Here is a 20,086-nt window from a genome sequence, read left to right on the forward strand (position 1 = left end):
TTCAATTATTTTGATTATTGACGTATCTAACGTGTGAAATTTTATACCGTTTATCGTATATAAAATGATTCTTATACATTTTTAATTTTTTGATTTATATTTCCAATAAGAAAAATGAATCGTTTATATAAATTAAATTAATTAACAAATTTATCTTCTGAAATATAATAGATTTCTTTTAAATATCTCACTAATTTATTAAAATCTAATTTATTATCTCACTAATTCACAGAATTTAACCAAGATGTATAATACATCCATGTAGTGTATGTTTTACATTCTATCTCTCTACTCTTCGCCATTCACACTTGGTAGTTTTCTCCTCCCATACACTTGCCTTCCCATTCTCTACTACTATCTCTCTCCGACGCTCTGAATGGCGATAGTTGTACCATTGATGGGTCGCGGTATTTATAACCCAAACGTCAAGCTCGCCAGGGAAACACCGTACGGCGAAGCTTTTGACTACCTGTGCTTCAACTCAGACTCTCTCGGCAAGCTGATATTATTTTGACGCGCGCTGCTTCGCTTCGTCTCTTTAGGCTCGGCTCGCTGGAACGGAAAATCGCCCTTTAAGGTCGGGGAGCAAAAACGCTACCATAAATCAAAAGCTCTTTTCCCGTTTCGTCGATGGTCGACGCCTTTCATAAACACAAAGCGAAAGGGAAGTTCGACCGCCGCGACGCCGGATATACGAGAGTTTCTCGACTTCGGATGACTCGACTACGAAAAGTGCCGCGGAATTTCAGCTGGAATTTCTGACGATCGCGCGAACATCGTAACGATTGATTTATTATCGATACTCAATGAAGAGAATTGCTAGACTAGACTATCTAATGTGACGGTACAACTTTTGTCTTATTGATCGTAATCATTTTTGTGTAACATTTAAATCGTTTCTTTTTTAAGTGCTTGCGCAAAGTAATTTCATTCATTAAGATTTTGATTATTTTATTTATTTTATTTTATTTTGATATGTGTACTATATGTTCTCATAATTAAAAGTCTCATTTTTCTTTAAATAATAGGTCGAGCTAATAGAATTAAACAATAATCATTTTACATTGAGAGAAAAATGTTTGGTATTTGTAACTATAATATATATTATTATAATTATGATTATTACTGCTATAATAATAATGATAACAGTAACTGTATACATGTGTATAGTTTTGGCAACAAATGTATATAGTTGGCAATCTAAAATATGACTATAATTATAGTTATTATAAAATAGTTGAAATTGCCATAAAAATGATTCAAGTGACTATAATTTTACAGTTACATTTTGAAACAACTATATTTTTTAGGCAGCAGTAATAATCATAACTATAGTAGATAATATATGTATAATTATATTACAAATACCAAACATTTTTCTTTTAGTGTATGATTATTTTATAGAGAGTTTGTAAATATCAAAAAAAATATTACATTGTCATATTCATAAAAGAATCAGAGAAATTAGAAGTTTAAAGTAAAAAAGGTAGGAGGATTCCCAAATTCGGAAACAGCATAAGCTGAGCGTATTTGCGACAGTAATCGAAGCGCTTTATCGCCTCGTACAGTTAGCAAAACTTGCTCGACTTTCACTTCGTCCAGGGAGCAGCGCAATGCCACCGAGATTCCAGCAGGAAAATCCGTGTGGTTTAACGAGGTATCGCGACAAGAGTTACCTCCCATCGGGATACGATTCCGACCATTTCTCAGGAATATCCCTGCAGACTATGGCGGGGATGTTTTCCCCATATTCTCTGTGGTCTATCAGTTTAGTTCAGTTCTATGTTAGCTCGCGAAACATGTCAAAACTTGCAGACATGGATTTCGCACTGTGGCACTGATTCTATAATATTAAAATAATGCACGTGTTTCCCCGATGAAATTTTTATTCCCTTCTTATCGATAGTTACGTCGCGGTTCTAAGGATTGTATACTTAACTATGTTGTATGAATCTTTTATATCTCAAAAATTTGCATTGTACTCAAAATGAAATTTTACATCCTAAAATACATTTAATAGTTACGTTTTGATAAGCAATTAAAATGGATTGATTATTCATATACAATCTGATGTCATTAAAATATCATTATACGAGTATTCTGGAACGCTATGCAATTATGCGACAAAGTAATTGAGTTTCTCTCGTCATTTTATTTGTTCCAAATGTTTAGTTATTAATCAAGTTATCAATACATATGACTATGAAAAATTAAAATAAAAAGCTGGCACATTTTAACAATAATTATAATCAATAATCATTAGCATTTTGTATTTTTATTAATTAGAATATATTATAGCTACATATAGTTATATATATAAACCTATATACTTTCAGGGTTATATATAATTTTGAAATATTTCTCGTTTTTCTATTATTTATGCACATGTAACATGTGCATAATTAATAAAATTTATAACTATTTCTAACTATTTGATATCAATTTATATGTATAACATTTAATCCTTGAAAAATATAGAAAAGTTTTACATAAGAGACTTCAAATTAAACTTAAAGAATATTTTAGAAAAGAAAGAAGAGAATTTAAAGTAACATTTTAATATTAGTTATTAATTATTTTAAATATTAATTACTTAATTATTTTTTCCTATCGTATTTTATAAATATTAATTTATTTTTTAATTTCTTATAAAATATATACGATACATAAAAACATCTTACTCCATTTTTCGTTATCCGTAAGATATGAACATCATAAAGAGAAACTTGAAGAAAAAAGGTTTTATATTTTAAAATATCAATATTCTTGTATAGTTTTCTTTGCTTCTTTCTTTTCTTTTTGTCTAAGCAAACTTAAAAATTTAATTAGATTTCATATTTTTATTATACATTAATTAATAATATTATTAATATATATCATCATATTTTCGATTCTTAAAAAGCTTGCTTATGTACAAAATGTTTAACAAATATTTAACAAATTATTAATTAAACAAAATTATTAATTTAACAAATATTTTTTAAGTTTTATATTGAAATATTAAGTGTCTCATCAAAATTGATATTCTTTCATATAATATTAGGTGTTGGAATTAATTCGTAGCGTTTTACAAGTGATGGGAAGTACTTTCATTAATGTATTTTTTAATGCTCATGTGAAATAAATAACATTCTTTCATTAAAAAACGCTACGAATTAATTCCAACACCTAATAGAATATTAAAATGTGCCAACAAATGCGTTGCGATATACAACGAGTTTTACTTTAATTTTCCAAATGTGTACGCACAATAAACTGGTGTGCGCTTTCATACCTATATATGTGTTCAAGGATTAGAAATTAATCTTAATTTTCTCTAACTCTTCATTTTAAAATAATGGATTTACAAAATAATATATCTTCATTCTTATGCTAATTAATTTAACATCTACATGCATTCTTTACATTATATCCGATTCAATTTACGTAGATCCATTATTCCAAATTAGAATAAAAGATAATAATTAGTCACTCACCAATTCGATGTATAGCAGCGGAGTTAGGAACTACGTTGAACTGTAACATAAAAAATATAAATTATAAAAACGTCAGGAGTTATCAACTATTTTAGAGAACTATTTCACAAAAGTGATTATAAAAATAAAAGTTGAAGTTATGTATAAATTACCTTGTGGTTACTCCGCCGTCGCTCGATGCTTCCTAAGCCTCCTCCTCCTCTCAGTTTCCTTTGTTGCAACTTGCACAACACACTCGCGAAAATACGGTTAACTACGATCACGTGCGCGCACCAATTATCGGAATACAATAATTGTGCGACGCTTTACGAGGCACTACCAACGCGCACATTATCATTATATACTATGACGGATGAACATAGAGGTACAGGAATTAGATTTTAACATGTCACTGCGCACAATGTCCAACGTAATTCATATTATGCAACCGACAAATGTGAAAACACAGGATTAATTACAACCGTAGATACCTCTATACAAACACTGTTCAAAATCGATCTATTCCTATTTTCTTCCGTCTCGCATTCTGAAAGGAAATGCGAAAAATAGCGTCTTGCGTTACTTGCTCACTGGAGTCACTGTTTTGATAATACGGCGATCTTGAACATATCATGTAATCTGAAAAAACAACGAATATCGAGCGTTAAATACTAGTCATTTCATCATCGTTAAAAAATAGATCTTAGATAAATAGATCTGATCAGAAAGAAGGATTTAAACGCAGGAATATTTATAGATAATGATCTAACAAGAACAGAAAGAGATAAATAGAGCTGCTTAAATAAATAAATAAATATATATATATATATATATATATATATATATATATATAATGATAGAAAGTTTTATTTTATTTTCACAAAAATTGGTAATCGGTTCATAACTGCAATTAAAGTTCGTAAGAAATAATCACGTTTCTCAACACAAAAAGACTCCACACGGCTCGCGGCGTTGCCTCTTTGCTAGTCACTTTGTGAATACTTGTGATAACAAGGCGCGCGACCTTGTATACGTAGAGTGCTATTATCAAATTAACGGCTATACGGCGGCAGTTAGCCTCGCTTTCACAAAATATTTCACGCTACGAAACATTTTCATGTACACCGTATACAAAATATCTAACTACACATTGAATAAACTATACTCTATTCTTTGTATTTTAAACTAATTTCGATACACAAGCTGTTGCACATTTTACGCATTTGGTGAACTCGTTTTAATTACGCTGTACTTTACACTGTATTCCGGATAGTCACATATTACCATTTTGAGGCGGAATAACGAAAACGATTAAACGAGCAAAGAAAACGATCGCCACAAACTACATTATTTGTGAGTATCAATTGTCTTTGTTTAATATTTAATAAGCAATAAGAAAAATGACGCTAAGCTTAAAGCGTTGTAAGTGCCACAATCTACGTCTTGCCTTCACATCTCTTGAATTAACGGAAGAAAAGAATATCAAACGAATGAAAACGATGAAACGAGAGGAGAGGAGAGGAGGGGGAGAGAGAGAGAGAGAGAGAGAGAGAGAGAGAGAGAGAGATTTGAGAAATCATGCGCTTATTAATCCAACTTGATCTGTGAAAGGTACACGTCCGCGTTGCCTCGATATAATTATGCTAATTATACAATTGTTCGCAGAGAATGCTCGCGTTTAATATTTCGTAATTGTCGTAATACGCAGAGCGCTATTACCTACCATCCGAGCGGTCCGAATGTCGCCGTACGAATCATGGCGTGGCGACCTTCGGGTAACAACGCACGCCGTGCATGATACAAACAACTGCCAAGGCCACATACCTTTGCCAGCCGTATGTTTCCCCCCCAAAACAAATAACGCATAGCGAAATACATACCGAATATTCTGTTCTCCATGGCGAACGATAATTCATGATCCCAATACCGTATCTCTCCGATAATTTCTTTGTGCGAGCGTGAGCGAGTACGTGAGCGTGCGAACTGCAAAGTAGTGACGCCATTATATGCGCGCGATCGTTTACCGTGAAGTTAGTTACTCTCGCGAGGTATGATCGTAACCCCCCGCGCTAGTCGTTTTCTCGTTTGAATGTCGGCGCGCGGATATAAAATATCAAAGTCGTATTATACCAGTCATTGTCGCTATAAAAATTTAAAACTTTTTTAATACATTTAGGTAAAATATTTAATTCTTTCTATTTCATTAATTTCGGCAAATCCTGTCATTATATAAAGTAAGGATCCTGTAATATTCTGTAACTTAGTGACTTTATAATATTGTTATATTGTCTTTTTTACCATATATACATAAAACTTAGGCATTGATAATGTAACGATATCGTTATAATCATTAAAAGTTACAGAATAGAATTTTAAGTTTAACGTTTATTTGAAAAGTAAAATTTATATTATTTAAATTGAAAGAGAATTTAGGTAAATTAATTTTTACTCTATCAAGTTTTTATAAAATTACATAATTTTAATAAAGAAGAGGTAATTTAATTTTTACAAAAAATGTGATAATCTTTTCAATTAATAGTCACACAATTTTACTTTTCTCGTAACACAAAAATTTAAAAGATAGAGATAATAACAATAAATTATACGTGTTTAATTTTCCAATCTCAAGCAAGTATAAAGATTTAGATTCTTAGATTTGTATTGTATTTACTAATTTTTAATTTAAGATTTTAATGTCGCCTAAATAACGATTGATTACGTTTGATTGAAAGAGCGTTTTGAAATAAATTGAACACGTACATACACATATATGTATATCTCAACCGAACAATTTATATTTTAATATAAATATGCTATTAATAATATTATATACACATAGATATATATGTGTATGTAAATATATATTACTAATAGCATATTTATATTTGTTACACGCAAATAATAGTCTTTTTTTGTCTAATAAAAAATTAAATAATAAATATCTATTATTTACTCAATTTTAAAAAACATTAAATCTATTATTTGAAAAATAAGATTTATTTTTGGATTGAAAACTATTTGTATTAATTAATTTATTAGTATTGCTTTCAGATTTTAATTTAAGAAGAAAATAAAATTGTTTTTCATTAATTAAGTATTAAAATTTTAATAAATAAAAAATTAGAGATGAAATCGTCGCAGAAATATATTGTTATGAAATATATTCCTTTTCCTTAATTAAAATCACAATTTTATAGTTCTTAAAACAAAAAAAAATAAGAAAAAAATAATGTGACAAAATAATTTACTAATAAATCTTTTTCCAATCAAAATAAAGATATAAATTTTAATCATTAAATATGGATATTTTTAGGTTGGATATGGATATTTTTATAGTATGGATATTTTTACTCATATAATCGATCCTTATATTTAAAAATCTTACAAATGCAATGTTAAAATATTATAAATCATAAATCTATATTAGTATCTTAAAATATTACTCAAAATAATCATAAAATAAGAATTATGAATATCGAACTTAGTATACCTATGCATGATTAACATAAGTTTGAATTTCAAATTAATTTCAAGCAAACGCGTATCACTGTCCTGTTAGTCAACAATACAAATCCAATATAAAAAAATTTATCATTTTTTTATTATAGAATACAAAGACGTCATAAAGCATTATTTTATAATAATCCAATTTACAATGCTTTATATCTGCTCTTCAATCTGAGATCAAGTTTTTCGCGCGAATAATCGTTCTCTTTTCAAGCTGCAATTTTTCTCAACCCGATACTCAATATGAAATTTAAGAGCTATTAATACGTACGTAAGAGTTGACTCACACGGATCAGATTTCTCGCTTGACAGACAAGGGAGAAATGTGTTTTAGAGTAGTGCGTCTCGATTTCGTCTGCCAAAAATATGTGTCCAGTGATTGTTAGCAAGTTTACCGATAAAAATAAAAAGTAAAAGTATAGAATCTTTATTATATATTGATCTTATTATTAATATTATTTACAAAATATCTAACAATATATCTTAATTTTTTTAAATAGAAATGATTATATTATTCCATGTTCTAAACTCTGCTCAAAAAAGAAAAGAAAATTAGATTTAACGATTTACCATTGCACTTAACGAAAATAAAATATAGATTACGACAGATAACCATTTCTGTTGCCTTTAATGCACTTTTGTTTCTTGTTTTAAGACTGTCGAATGCTATACACGTTTCTAAATATTGATTAGATCCATTACGAAAGAAAGATAAATTACGACAGCAGAGGAGAGTGCACCCTTACGCAAGGAAAGAGACACGGCCCTGGATTCTGTCGCAACTAAAATTAGAAATCGCGCCCGGCGTCGCGTTGGAGGCTGTTGAGAAGCGTCGTGTTGTCTAGCCATAGTTATTCGTATTTCACTAACGTAACTGATCCGTAATCGAGACGATGATATCTCAAATGACAAAGTGAGTCAACGACTAGCGACGTCATACAAAAAACTTCTGGAATTAAATAATGTGGTTACGAAACAAAAATTTGACATAAAGAAACTCATAAGAAAAAAACGAAATTTTATAAAAAGCTATTTTTATAAATAATACATTTTTATAAATTTAGATTCCTTTCCAATTGAAAAATAATCTCATAGATTTATATATAATATTCCGTACTTATATATAATACTTCATACATTTGAAACAACCTTAATCATATTAACTTTTTAAACGTCAGGGAATAAATTTTTAATAATTGTGCTAACGAAATAGAAATTTCAGGCCTGGCAGCAAAATTAAATTTCATTTTTATAATGTAATCGCATGAATATAAATTGCGCAATATTATAAAACAATTTGCATTTATCCCATCAATTTTTAAGTTCCATGTTCATCTTTGTGAAAATTTATAATTAAATGTCAATTGAAATCGGGAATATTTAAATATAAATAGTAATTATCCAACAGCCGTGTGTGCAAATTTAATTTGGCAAATTAATCATTAATAATACAACAAATGCTGTGAATGCCAAGTCAGAATGCGAATGCATTAACGGAAATATCATCAGCTTACAGAACAAGTGATAAAGGTAGACGAGTGGTCGGCCATTATTTCAAGCCGTTCGCGAAATGAAAGAATATCGTTGCCAGACAAATTCGTTAAATTACATTCGCCGGTGCACGCAAAATCTGAACGTTCTCGTTAACTATTTCATCGGCATGTATACAGAACCGATTAAAAATCACGTGTGTTCCTGATTTGTCGCCGCTATTCTCAACAACGTTCCAACATTCAGTTTTCAATATATTCGCAATTAACTCACGACAATTGCAATGTTTTGTTAAAACAAAACTCACCTGGGATTAAATGAAGAATTTGTTATATATTTTTACATCTAAAAGTTAATTTGTGAAAAATATTTGTATTTCGAAAAATCAATATTTTAATTCTCGATAACTCTTATTATTAGTAAATCACACTTTCATGAAAAAAAATAACGTTCTGTCTAAATAGATCAACCGTAATTAATATGTCTCTTTTTTTTATTTTGAATTTTTGTTCTGGAAGAATCAAAGGGAATCAGTAAAACTAGAGTTCTACTTAAATGCCATTGGTGATACTGATTTTTCTTTCAATCTCTGCTATAGTCAAGAGAACGTACGCGACTCTTGACGTACTCCATGTGTATGGAACTCTTAGGCGCTTTCTACCGCATTGAAAACGTTTTCCACTTATCGATACAATCGCCCTTGGGGGTGTCAGCAGACGGAACAGATAGAAGGATGCCTTCGGTAAGAACGTCGATGTACAGATGGGAAAAGGATGAGCATACGAAAGACGAGGAGCCAGTGCTGTGAAATGACAGAGGAAACCGGGAAAAGGAATAGAGAGTACGAATGAGAGAGAAAAAGAGAGAAAGAGAGATTCTATTCAATCGGCAGAGGCATTAACACAGCGAGGCAAGTCGCTCAAAAGAAAACCATTAACTACTTCTACAGGATGGAAGAAAAACAGACTTAGAGAGTCGAGGAGAGGGTACGTAGGAAGATTCTCTACCCTCTCATCTTCTCTTTCTCTCTCGCTCTCTTTTTCTTATTCGATATTCCCTCCTTGCTTCCTCTTTCTCTGCCTTCGTCCGGCGCTTTCTGCCTTTGTGAATGTATCTTCCTTTCTCCAGCTGCTGCCCGGTTTCCACGACATGCCGTTTCCATTACAAGACTGATAGTTCTGCCGCACCGTTCGCAGTGACGTCCACCATTAGGAATCCATTTCCCCGGGCCAGTCAATCGAATTGCAACATTCCGCGGCATTTGGCGCGATTATCGAGCTAAAGTGAAAGCCCTAGGATGAGAAATTTCTGTCTGGTGCATCAACAAGGTGCATCAATGTACTCATGCGACAAGCGATATATTTTCTACTTTGTCCTAATAACTTATAAAAGTATCGGTGAAAGTTGCGAAAATTATCGATAAAGCCTATAGTCGATTATAAGAGTAAAAGCATGCAGAAAATATTGTTCATTTTGATAATGTACGGTCCTATATAACTTCCTTTAACAATATAAATACTTGATAATTATTTCTCTATACGAGATTTAATACAAATCTCGTATATAGATAGATGTGTACGTGTATGCGTTTATTAATTTATCAACGTATGAATAGTTTATCGTCACAATTTTTGGTAGTTATTTCGAAATAATATTTGAAAGGTTTTCCAATTTCCGTTTTTCAAATAATGCTACCGGTTCAGCCAAAATCCAATCTCAACTTCACAATCTTTTCCCTTCGTTGCTTCACCTCGACTCCATTTAAACTGCCGCTGCCGCTGCAGCATATCTCCTGGCAGCGACGACAAAAAGAGACAGGGGGCAAACGGCGGAGAACGCAGAAGGCAAATTAAGCGTAATGCTCGCGTCGCGACGTCGGCGTCGTTGTTGGAAAGAGGCGCGCGAACGGCGACCGCAATTCGTAGCGAAATGTCCGGCGGCTCAACGCTTTATTTTCCTCCTTTTGTTACCTTCGTTTTTTTTCGAACACCCTCTGCCTTTTGCTTCCTTCTTTCCTTCCTTCCTTCCTTCCTTCCTTTTTTCCTTCCTTCCTTCCTTCCTTCCTTCTTTCCTTCCTTCCTTCCTTCCTTCTTTCCTTCCTTCCTTCCTTCCTTTCTACCTTTTTTTCTACTTTCATCTCACGAAAATCTAAGCTGAGGAAAAGGACGGTGTCATCGAGAAAAAATTAGTAGACAATGAAAAACTTAATATAAGTTATTAATTGGTGTTTTACATATACGAGATTAATTGTGTACATTTTATACTCCTATGCGAGGAAGTATAGCTCCTTATAGCGAAGTGGTAATTGTTATTCGCGTTTCTAACTACGCGTTCATTTATACAAAATCCCGCGGAATGTTCACGAATGTTGCATTTTGATTGACAGACGAAATTGCGAACGCTCGATTTTATGCAAAGTCCTTAGTATTGAGAAATCCATTATTCTTATAATCTGATAATACATTCATCACGTTATAAGAAGCTATTCTTCTCATGATTGATTTTGATGATAAGTAAGCAATAATTCATGAGGATGACTATGCATCGAGTTTCATGAAACGAACTTGCGTCTACTTTTCAATGATAATCCTGCGAGAATTATTTAACTTAGTATGCTGACTCGAGAAGTAATTTAGTATTAGAAAGTCTATTAGGTTAATCATATAATAATCGATTCACACTTGCCTATCGCGCAAGTTATAGCGCAGTTCGCAAAGTTCGCGAAGTGCATTCACTTAGGATCATCACAGAATCCATTCTTAAGACTTAATACTCTATCTAAGCTTTGAAGTTACTGTATAATCCCACTACCACTAGCGATCAAACTCCAGAATATCAAAATATTAAATATAATTTGAATTCTCTCTGCATTTCTAAAAATTGCTATTTTTAATCTATACGTAGTATGATAAAGTTCAGTAAATGATATAAGAAAATCTTAACACTTAATTAATATACAAATTATCTTTATTGTCCTTTGAAGTAATCCTCTTAGAAACAATATACACTTCTGACAAATTACTACCTTTGTAGCTTTGGATGACTTTTCACAGAATTTCTGCGAGGTACGAATTATCTTAAGTCTTATTGTCACACGTTTCTAAATGTTCGAAATATTTATAAATTGATATTTACAAATTCTTTCATCACCTTCTTTAGTTTTTTAGTTTAAGGAACAAAAAGAAATCTGTGGGAATAAGATCAAGGGAATAGGAAAAATGCAAGTGATTTAAAACGATAATAGAACACTATTAAAAAATTATCGTACGTTTTGAATCAGAACCGTGTAACAAGATTAAGGCGATATTCAAGATAATTTTTCACAGAATTTCCGCAAGATGTACAAATGTTGTCAAAAGTCTATTGTCTTCAAGCGAGATTACTTTAAAGGTAAAACAGTAAAGATTATTTGTATTAAGTAGTGTTTATTTTCTCATAATATAATATTCACCGAATTTTATTGCCACATTATATATTCTAATATAATTAAATATATATGTTCTAATATATGTACATATTTTTTACTCGAGAAAATATAATTTTATTTATTAAATATATAATATGCTCATATTTCAATTTTATATATTATTAAAGTAAATAATAGCTAATAATAAATATTATTACAGATGTCGATTTATTCTTAATCATATGTATATAATATTAAATTGTAATAGCTCATTATTATGAAATTTCGATCCATTAAAATAACATCACATGATCTCATTTTGATTCAGTAGAAACCATTGACTCTTGCGTCATCGACGGAAATATCCCTTACTTTTTAACGCTTAAAATGCTTAAATCCGAGTGGCGTCTCTAAAGCTTCGCGTAACTTTCGACAACTTCCAGCCGATAACTTCGTACACTCTCGCTCATCGCCATATATCCGGGAGCGATATAGCTTGCGTTTGATCTCTGACGAAGAGACTTCTACAACTTGCGCGATTCGGCAAACGGAAACTCGGAATAGCCTGAAGAGATTTGAACGACTCAGGGTTCTGCGTGAACCGAAAGTCGTTGCGCCACTCTCCCACGGGATTTAATTAAAAACAAACGTCGCGCTTATGAAACTACGTGACTAATTATTTTCCAGATAATAACCAATTATGCGAGATGAATTTTAATCGCCAAACGAGAGATCCTGACAAATCTCGCAAATTTGAATTTATTACTGCCTTTCTCTCTTTACCTCTCAGCGTATTTTCGTACACACTCAAAACTGCAACAAATATTTATACGTTAAATAAGTGGAATTGCAATTGAGATTTAATTACCGCGTTTTACTAACACGTTATACACAATATAGTACAGAAAATATCAAACACAAAATATCAAAAGTTCACCATTGCTCGTTACGGTTTACAATTCTATTGAAAATTAATATCACTTTACCTGTTTTTGTATTTACGATATGTTTTCAAAATTTTTTCAGCGATAGTCAATATTGTAACATATTTCAATAACGTCATGATGGTATGGTAAAGTAATATTTTCAAACAAGCCTTGAAATTTTTTAAAATAGTTGATACAGTCTTGAACATGGTATAATTCTGAACAAAATAAAATTTTAATCCAATTTCGAGTTAACTCTAAAATCACTATGTAGCTACTAAAAGATATCAAATAAGATAAAAAATCAAACTTAATCTTTTGTCAGGAGTGTGAAATTTTCATCCTTCGTTCGTAATCTGAATTTTCGAACTTTAGTGCAGATTTTTATATTGTTCCAGCTTGTCTAAAAATCTGAGAAAATTCTTATATACTTGTGAAAATTTTAACAATGAGTTTTAACTATCATAGAAGTTGGATTGTTTTTTTTTGTATATTTATTCAGAATTCACAATTAAAAATTCGTGCCTTTAAAGTCTAACATTATCGGTGTAAATTTAAACCTCGAAAATTAGATTCAATATTATTTCATTTAGAATGAATCGGAATTGTATCAGAGAGCTGGTATCAGAGAGCTACCCTAATTGATTGGGTTTTTTATTCAATTGATCAGATCAATTTAATAAATAATCTCTATACCTATACGTCCTAAATAGTTAGAAGAAGAGAAGAGTAGTGAATTAACTATTCTGAGAAAGCTAGCTGAGAATGGATACAAGCAAGTGTCTGGTATCGAACTCTCCGCACATGTGATCCGTGTTTCTCGAGAGAAGCGCTAATAGGCACTCGAGCGCGATCCCTTTCCAAGCGCTTCAGCGCAACCTCGGAATAACCCGAAGAGATTTAAACGAGTTGACTACACATGCAGAGTATACAGATGGGAGACGCGGGACGAGATTTGCTCTCTCCGTGGTATTTCATTGAAAACCACGGGATCCTCGTCATAACGGCAAAAGCCTCGACCGCAACGTATCTCGAGAGCGGCAGGGAGATAAACCTCTTCTCCCTCTTACTCCAACAACATCCCGACTTTTCGGTAACTTCGGAGTCCAATTCGCGCGTCGGAACTTAACATGTTCGAACTCGCTTGAAGCGATGCGACGCGTACCTTGGCGATCTGCCTAGCGCATCGTTAGAAAATGGATCGACTCCGTATGCCATCAAAGGAAAACCGGAGAAGGGCGAGGCAAGGCGAAGTGAGGTGAGGTGAGATGAGATGAGGTGAGGTGAGGTGAGGTGAGGTGAGGCGCACAGTAACTAGCCGCAGAGACGTAACGAGATGAAAGGAGAGCGCGAAGAGCGGCGGGCGAGCCATGAACGAAGTGTACGGTAAATGTATAAATAGAAATCTAATCCTCTCTCGCAGTCCCTCTTCGTTCTTCTTCCCTCTGCATTCGTCTCTCATTGCCTTACTTCTTCTGTTGGGCTCTCGTTCTCATTCTCCTTCTCTCTCTCTCCCTTCCCCCCTCTCGCCCCCTCTCTCTCTCTTTCTCTTTTTCTCTTGCTCCCTCCATCCTTTACCTTGCTTTTTCGAACTCCCTGGGTTCTTCTTTCCTCCCAAGTAGCGAGATGTACAAGGCAGTTGAGCGGAGAGTGCCGTTAAAGTCTAGACAGAGTGTCGATTTTTGCTGCTGCACCGAATTAGAAACCTTGCTCTTTCTCTCTCTCTCTCTCTCTCTCTCCTCCTTATCTATTTCTTTTTCTGTCAGTCGACTGGCTCGTGCTCTCTCTTCCACATCATAGCATCTCTTTTTTTTCCGTTATTCTCTCGTATAGCATCAAGCTAGTGTACTATCCCCCTTATGTATTCAACATTTTCGTGTTAGCTCTTCTACTTGCGAACGTTTGTATCTCGTAAACGTGCGCATGTGAAATTGCTTAAAAGGGATGAATGGACGTATTCACGAAATGCTCTTTACAAAGCTATCCTCATGGAATATGTAAAATAGCTCTAATCGAAAGCTAACTATCAATTAAATGGCGAATATCTGAAGTAAACTAAGAAATTAAATAAGAGAAATCCTATATTTGATTAAAGCGGATCTTAATGCTTAAATATTTCTGTAAAATCTTTAATCGGATATAGGATTTTTCTTATTTAATTAGATTTATCTCATCGGTTCAAATTTATGTGATAATTGTTTAACTAAGGAAACTCATTAACAATTATATACACCGTATTATAAACTAGTTACATATATTATAAATCAAAGCTAGTTGCATATATTGTAAGCAATGAGAAACTTTATTAATGATAATTGAAATTCTATGAATAGTTTTTGTATATTTCGTACTTTTATATTATATTTTTTTCGGTTATGCAATTATAGCTATAACTTGTAATTATAGAACAATGCAATAGCGCATGGTTAACTGTAAATATTTCATATTTACGAGAGATATTCTATGTTTATTATGTAGAATGTGTATGTAACAAAAACATCGACTAAAATTGAAATTCAGATAAACTTAATATGGTGGTATAAACGTAAAAGCAATGTTCGATTAAATTGCGATTGTTACATCGATCGTAGTTTTGATCGTGGTCTAAATTGCGCGAACACGATGACGAGACGAGTAAGGACGGTCAGCACATGTCGAATGCATTTCGAATAATGACGTAATAATCGACCGAAGAGCAATTCAAAATGACAGGTGCCGCGTGTTCCAAATGGAGTCGAATAATCGACGTAACGATAGCATACCATATCTGCAAAGTTGCATCGTGCCAATTATCCGTTACAATATTTGTATTGTATATGACTGGCCGCGTATACGTTCCCGATGATAGAATCATTTTACAAATTGCAACTATTGTTACACCGAAAAAAAAGATTCAGCACAATTCGAGCGTTTCCATCCGCTCTCCTTTTATCCACATGTTTGCATCGCGATTATAATCTCATGGCTGCGTCTCTTTATGAAGATTGCAGTCAGATACTCCCTCCTGTTTAAACGCTTTTCTCCTGTATAATACAACTGTCGACCATTTGTGATTTTCCTCGTAATTTATAGCAGCATTGTAAATGAATTTCATTTCATACGGGGCGTAAAGAAACGGCACGCAATCTGACTGTATGATCCAACGTTATTGTAATGTGCACGATTGACATATATGAGGATTGATAATATTTTATTGAGAATTTTTCTATTTCATTTACAAATGAAAATCTCCCGTTTACTTTTATTAATTTAAGCTGTTCTTTAAATTTATATACAGGATGTCCTAAAATAAAACCGCCAAATATTTTGTGGGCAAGTAGGGCGGATTAAATTGAATTGAAGAAGACTTTTCGACTCAGTTTAGTCCGCTCTACTTGTTCATGAAATATTTGGCAATTATTTTGGGACATCCTGTATATGTTATATATAATTAAAAGTAATAAATTAAAGTATTAATATTATATGAAATAAAGTTCATTAGCAAATGCTTGAAAATTAAAATTGCAAAATGACATACATATAACATTTATAATTTAATATTTATATTTATATTTTATATTTTGTACACTTTTTTTAATGCAAAATTAAATTTCATATTTATACCTAGCGTGTAGTTACTAACTATTTTTATTCCTATTTATAATTTCTCCAATATATTTTCTCATTTACTAATTCTTTTTCAAATTATTATTCTTTGTTTATTTCTAACATTTTTCATGTGCAGTATCCCAATGTCAAATAAGTAATTGATATGAAAAATCTTCATAAAGTACAATATGACGTTTTTATCACACGACAATCTATTCATTCACGACTGAAGTTAATAGCTCGCGATTCGTTCTGCTACGACCAGCGGAAACTCGTTAGTCGGTGTCAAGTAGAGGCAGTTAAAAAATGCAAACGTTTAATTATAACGCGTAGCGTATTTCGCAGATCTCCCTTTTCCACGACCTTTTGACGTTGATACGCCGAGCAATGGCGGCGGAAGATAAAACGACAGCCAGAAATCTTCCTCGGGTCCAGCAAGGATACAGAGATATGTAAATGAAATGAAATCTGTTTAGCAAAGATTTCTGACATCGCGACACTGCTTTCGCACTGCCGTGTTTCAACGAGAAATCGCTGTTTCTTGAGATAGACAATATAGTCTTCGATCCTTCTTCCTTTCATTCTTTCTTATCATGTCTTAAAATATAATAATAATGTAAAATGTAAATAATGATAATTATATGCCGGCGTTTTCGACAAACAGCACAGAATTCACAAATTCTTGAAGTTCATGAAATAACTTGGCAAGATACACAGAAAAATGTAAAATACTATATAATTAAAAATATTCTAAAATTTAAGAAATCTATTATCAAAGTTTAAGAAATCCGAATTATAATATTATTTGTAATTATATAGTGCTTCTTACAAATTTTTTTGAAAGATCTAAAACTGGATGACCTATACAAAATTAATGAGCGAAATTAAATAAGATTAACCAATTTTTATTTTTTTAAAACTAAGAATTGAAAAAAGATTCGAAAAGAAATCAGAAATAAAAAGGAGGTTACAAGAAGTTTCAATATTATTACATTTTAATTCTCAGAAATATATATCTGTCAGAATATTTACGAAAGATCACGAGGCGCAAATTATCGATGTTATCGACTTTGGCCGTTAGAATTACTTTTTGTCAACCTCGTCGGCTGAGTTTCAACATACGTGCGCACTTGAACTTATTAAATTTGTTTCCTTCGCACGTTCAAAAATATGGAACTTTCACAGCTGTAGGTCGCGCTCTCTCATACGGAAAAACGAGTTGGTTCCAACTATAGAAAGAGTCCAGAAAAATTTCGTTTTGCTCTCTAGATGCGCGGGCGTAGATATTCGAGTCCTCGATTCTCTCCGGGGAGAGGACGAGAACTTCCTGCCCATCCGAACTTTATGGAATCTCTTTGAACTGCAGCCATTCGACCAGAGAGCAACTCTGTTCGAAGGATTTCGAAAACCCGGCGAAGATAATAATAAGTTAATCCTCCCCTCCCCCACCTTCTTCGCCTTACTCCGGTAGCTGAAATTACTCAAACGTGACGATATGGAGCAAATCTGCGACTTGCCTTTTCCTCCATCCACCTTCCTTCTCGACAAATCGGCCGTCTAATTCCATTATTCGACGCCGATAAACTCGACCTAACCGTGAAACGAGTTAACGCGCCATTTGGCGACCTACATGTGAATAAAGCTGCAGGATGCTGTATTCGCAATCCGCTTTAGAGAAATCGATGAAGTTCTAAGAACTTTCTCTCCTCTCTCTCTCTCTCTCTCTCTCTCTCTCGCGCGCGCGCTCTCTCGAGTATTAAACCACCGTTAAACTAATTCGTTATAAATAATGTACAATCCGAAAAGAAATCTCTAAAAAAATAAAAGTATCTTAATATTGGCGTGATTTGAAGATAACATTAATCCAAATATAATCATCCGTTTTTCGATTATAAAATATTAGAAAGTGACTTGATATCACAAACAATTATTATTCGTCAGTTAAAATAGTTTAACAAAAATAATTAATAAACTACAAAAATAATTAATAAATTATAAAATATTTATTTGATGAGAATAATTAATAATTACAAAATATTGACAGCTAAATAATCAGTGTAATGTATATATATAATACCTATACATGAAAAGGTCTTGTTGATGTAAAAAATTTAGCAAAAAATTTAGCTACATAAATATAAAAAAAGAATTTTGTTTGGATCATTCAAATAATTATTAATTAGGATACTCAAATTAGAATATCAAAACTTTTTACAACTTTGTTCATCATACTCGAGATTCTCACGTAATTACACCCAGAGAAAAGTTATGTTTAAATTGAAAAAAATGGTTTCTTTCATTGATTTTTTTAAGTTGAAAATATCTTTTAGAAAAATAAAAATTTACTTGATTTCAAGAAATAATGTTCAAATCGAAGAAATTTTTCTTTAATCATAGAGCAATGCACAAATTTCTTTGATTCAGACAATTTTTTTTAATCGAAGAAATTTTTCTTTGAATTGTATTTTTATAATCTGACAAAATTGTATTCAGACCTATATCAAACTAAATTTTTAGGTACCTCAATAAAATCGTTCTTTCCGTATTGTTTCTTCGAGAGAACGTTTCTTTTTTAATATTCTAACACCGATTTTACGATATTTCCTTTTAAATTTTAATTTGATATCGGATAAATTAATTCATATATATTTTACAAGATATTTATTTATTATATTTGTTCTCCGTAAAAACTTCTTTCCTTAATTGAGCAAATCCTTTGAAATGCTGACGAAACGATTGAAAGGATTCATTTTATCAAAGTAACCCTCATATCTTCCAGAATGACGTACTTTCGATCTAAACGAGATATATAAGGACATAACACACAATTATTGGTTAACTAAGAGTCTTTCAAAGTCCTTCTACAGATTATTTCTCCTCTCTCACGTTCCACGAAAATTATATTACGATCATGTGTTTAATTTCGTTAGCGTGTTACCTACGAAGCTATTCTGCCTCTCTCGATGTAATTTCCGATCGTGTAATCATGAAGTTTTCGACGTTTACGCAATCATCTCAATAATTGAAATACAACTTAGAAATTGAATAGCAATTTGAATAGTGCAATTTGATTAGCGCTCGATGAAATCTTAAAATACGATAATAGCTGCGGTATCTGCGAATTGATTGAACGGCAATGCAAGTCAGAAAATGCGATAGTTGTTAAAATCGCCAATAACATACTCGACTGTTTGATCGGTAATAGCGAGGTCGGGGCACCGAAACACTCGTCGTGGCTAATAACAAAACGAATTTCCGATTCGCAGTTCGCCGACCAAGCTTATTGAACCATTACCGCGTCAACGGATCCGTTCTGGCAAATCGACTATTTAATTCCATTATCGACGCGTCAGTAAATTCGATGTAATGCGAACCACCCGCGACGGTTAATTCCGCGACTGCCATGCGTCGAGCGATTGACGAAATGAAAATCGGTTAAGGAAAATCAATTGATAAACGCACGTGTGCAGATTCACGAACGTGATAATTAAAGTTCGGATTTTGTTACGACCAACGATTGAATCTGGGCCAGTGCAATGATTCGAGGGTGTACATGTTTGTAATTAAATAACTGTACGCACTTATACTCCATTTATTTTGGCTTCTTTTCTTTTGATCCCTTAAATATATATAATGATTAAATAATCTTTATGATGTTATTAATACCATTATATTTTATGACATTATTAGTAACAATGAAAAAATTCAACAAC

The 20,086-nt window shown here is 32.5% G+C and overlaps 1 protein-coding gene and 1 long non-coding RNA gene across 6 annotated transcripts in view; one reads left to right on the forward strand and one right to left on the reverse strand.

Moving 5' to 3' along the window:
* The window catches only part of vn (membrane-bound neuregulin protein vein), a 400,698-nt gene that overhangs the window by 254,379 nt on the left and 126,233 nt on the right, over positions 1-20,086 (forward strand). The window lies entirely within an intron of this gene.
* The window catches only part of LOC147908525 (uncharacterized), a 404,067-nt gene that overhangs the window by 239,531 nt on the left and 144,450 nt on the right, over positions 1-20,086 (reverse strand). For all 4 annotated transcript variants that reach the window (XR_015546122.1, XR_015546124.1, XR_015546121.1 and 1 more), the window contains exons 3-4: positions 3,629-4,094; positions 3,477-3,516 (exon numbers count right to left, since the gene is read on the reverse strand). This is a non-coding gene — a long non-coding RNA (uncharacterized LOC147908525). The remainder of the gene's footprint in view (positions 1-3,476; positions 3,517-3,628; positions 4,095-20,086) is intronic.

This window comes from Acromyrmex echinatior, chromosome 9, assembly GCF_024713525.1.
Source record: "Acromyrmex echinatior isolate Ae372 chromosome 9, ASM2471352v2, whole genome shotgun sequence".
NCBI classification, from domain to species: domain Eukaryota; kingdom Metazoa; phylum Arthropoda; class Insecta; order Hymenoptera; family Formicidae; genus Acromyrmex; species Acromyrmex echinatior.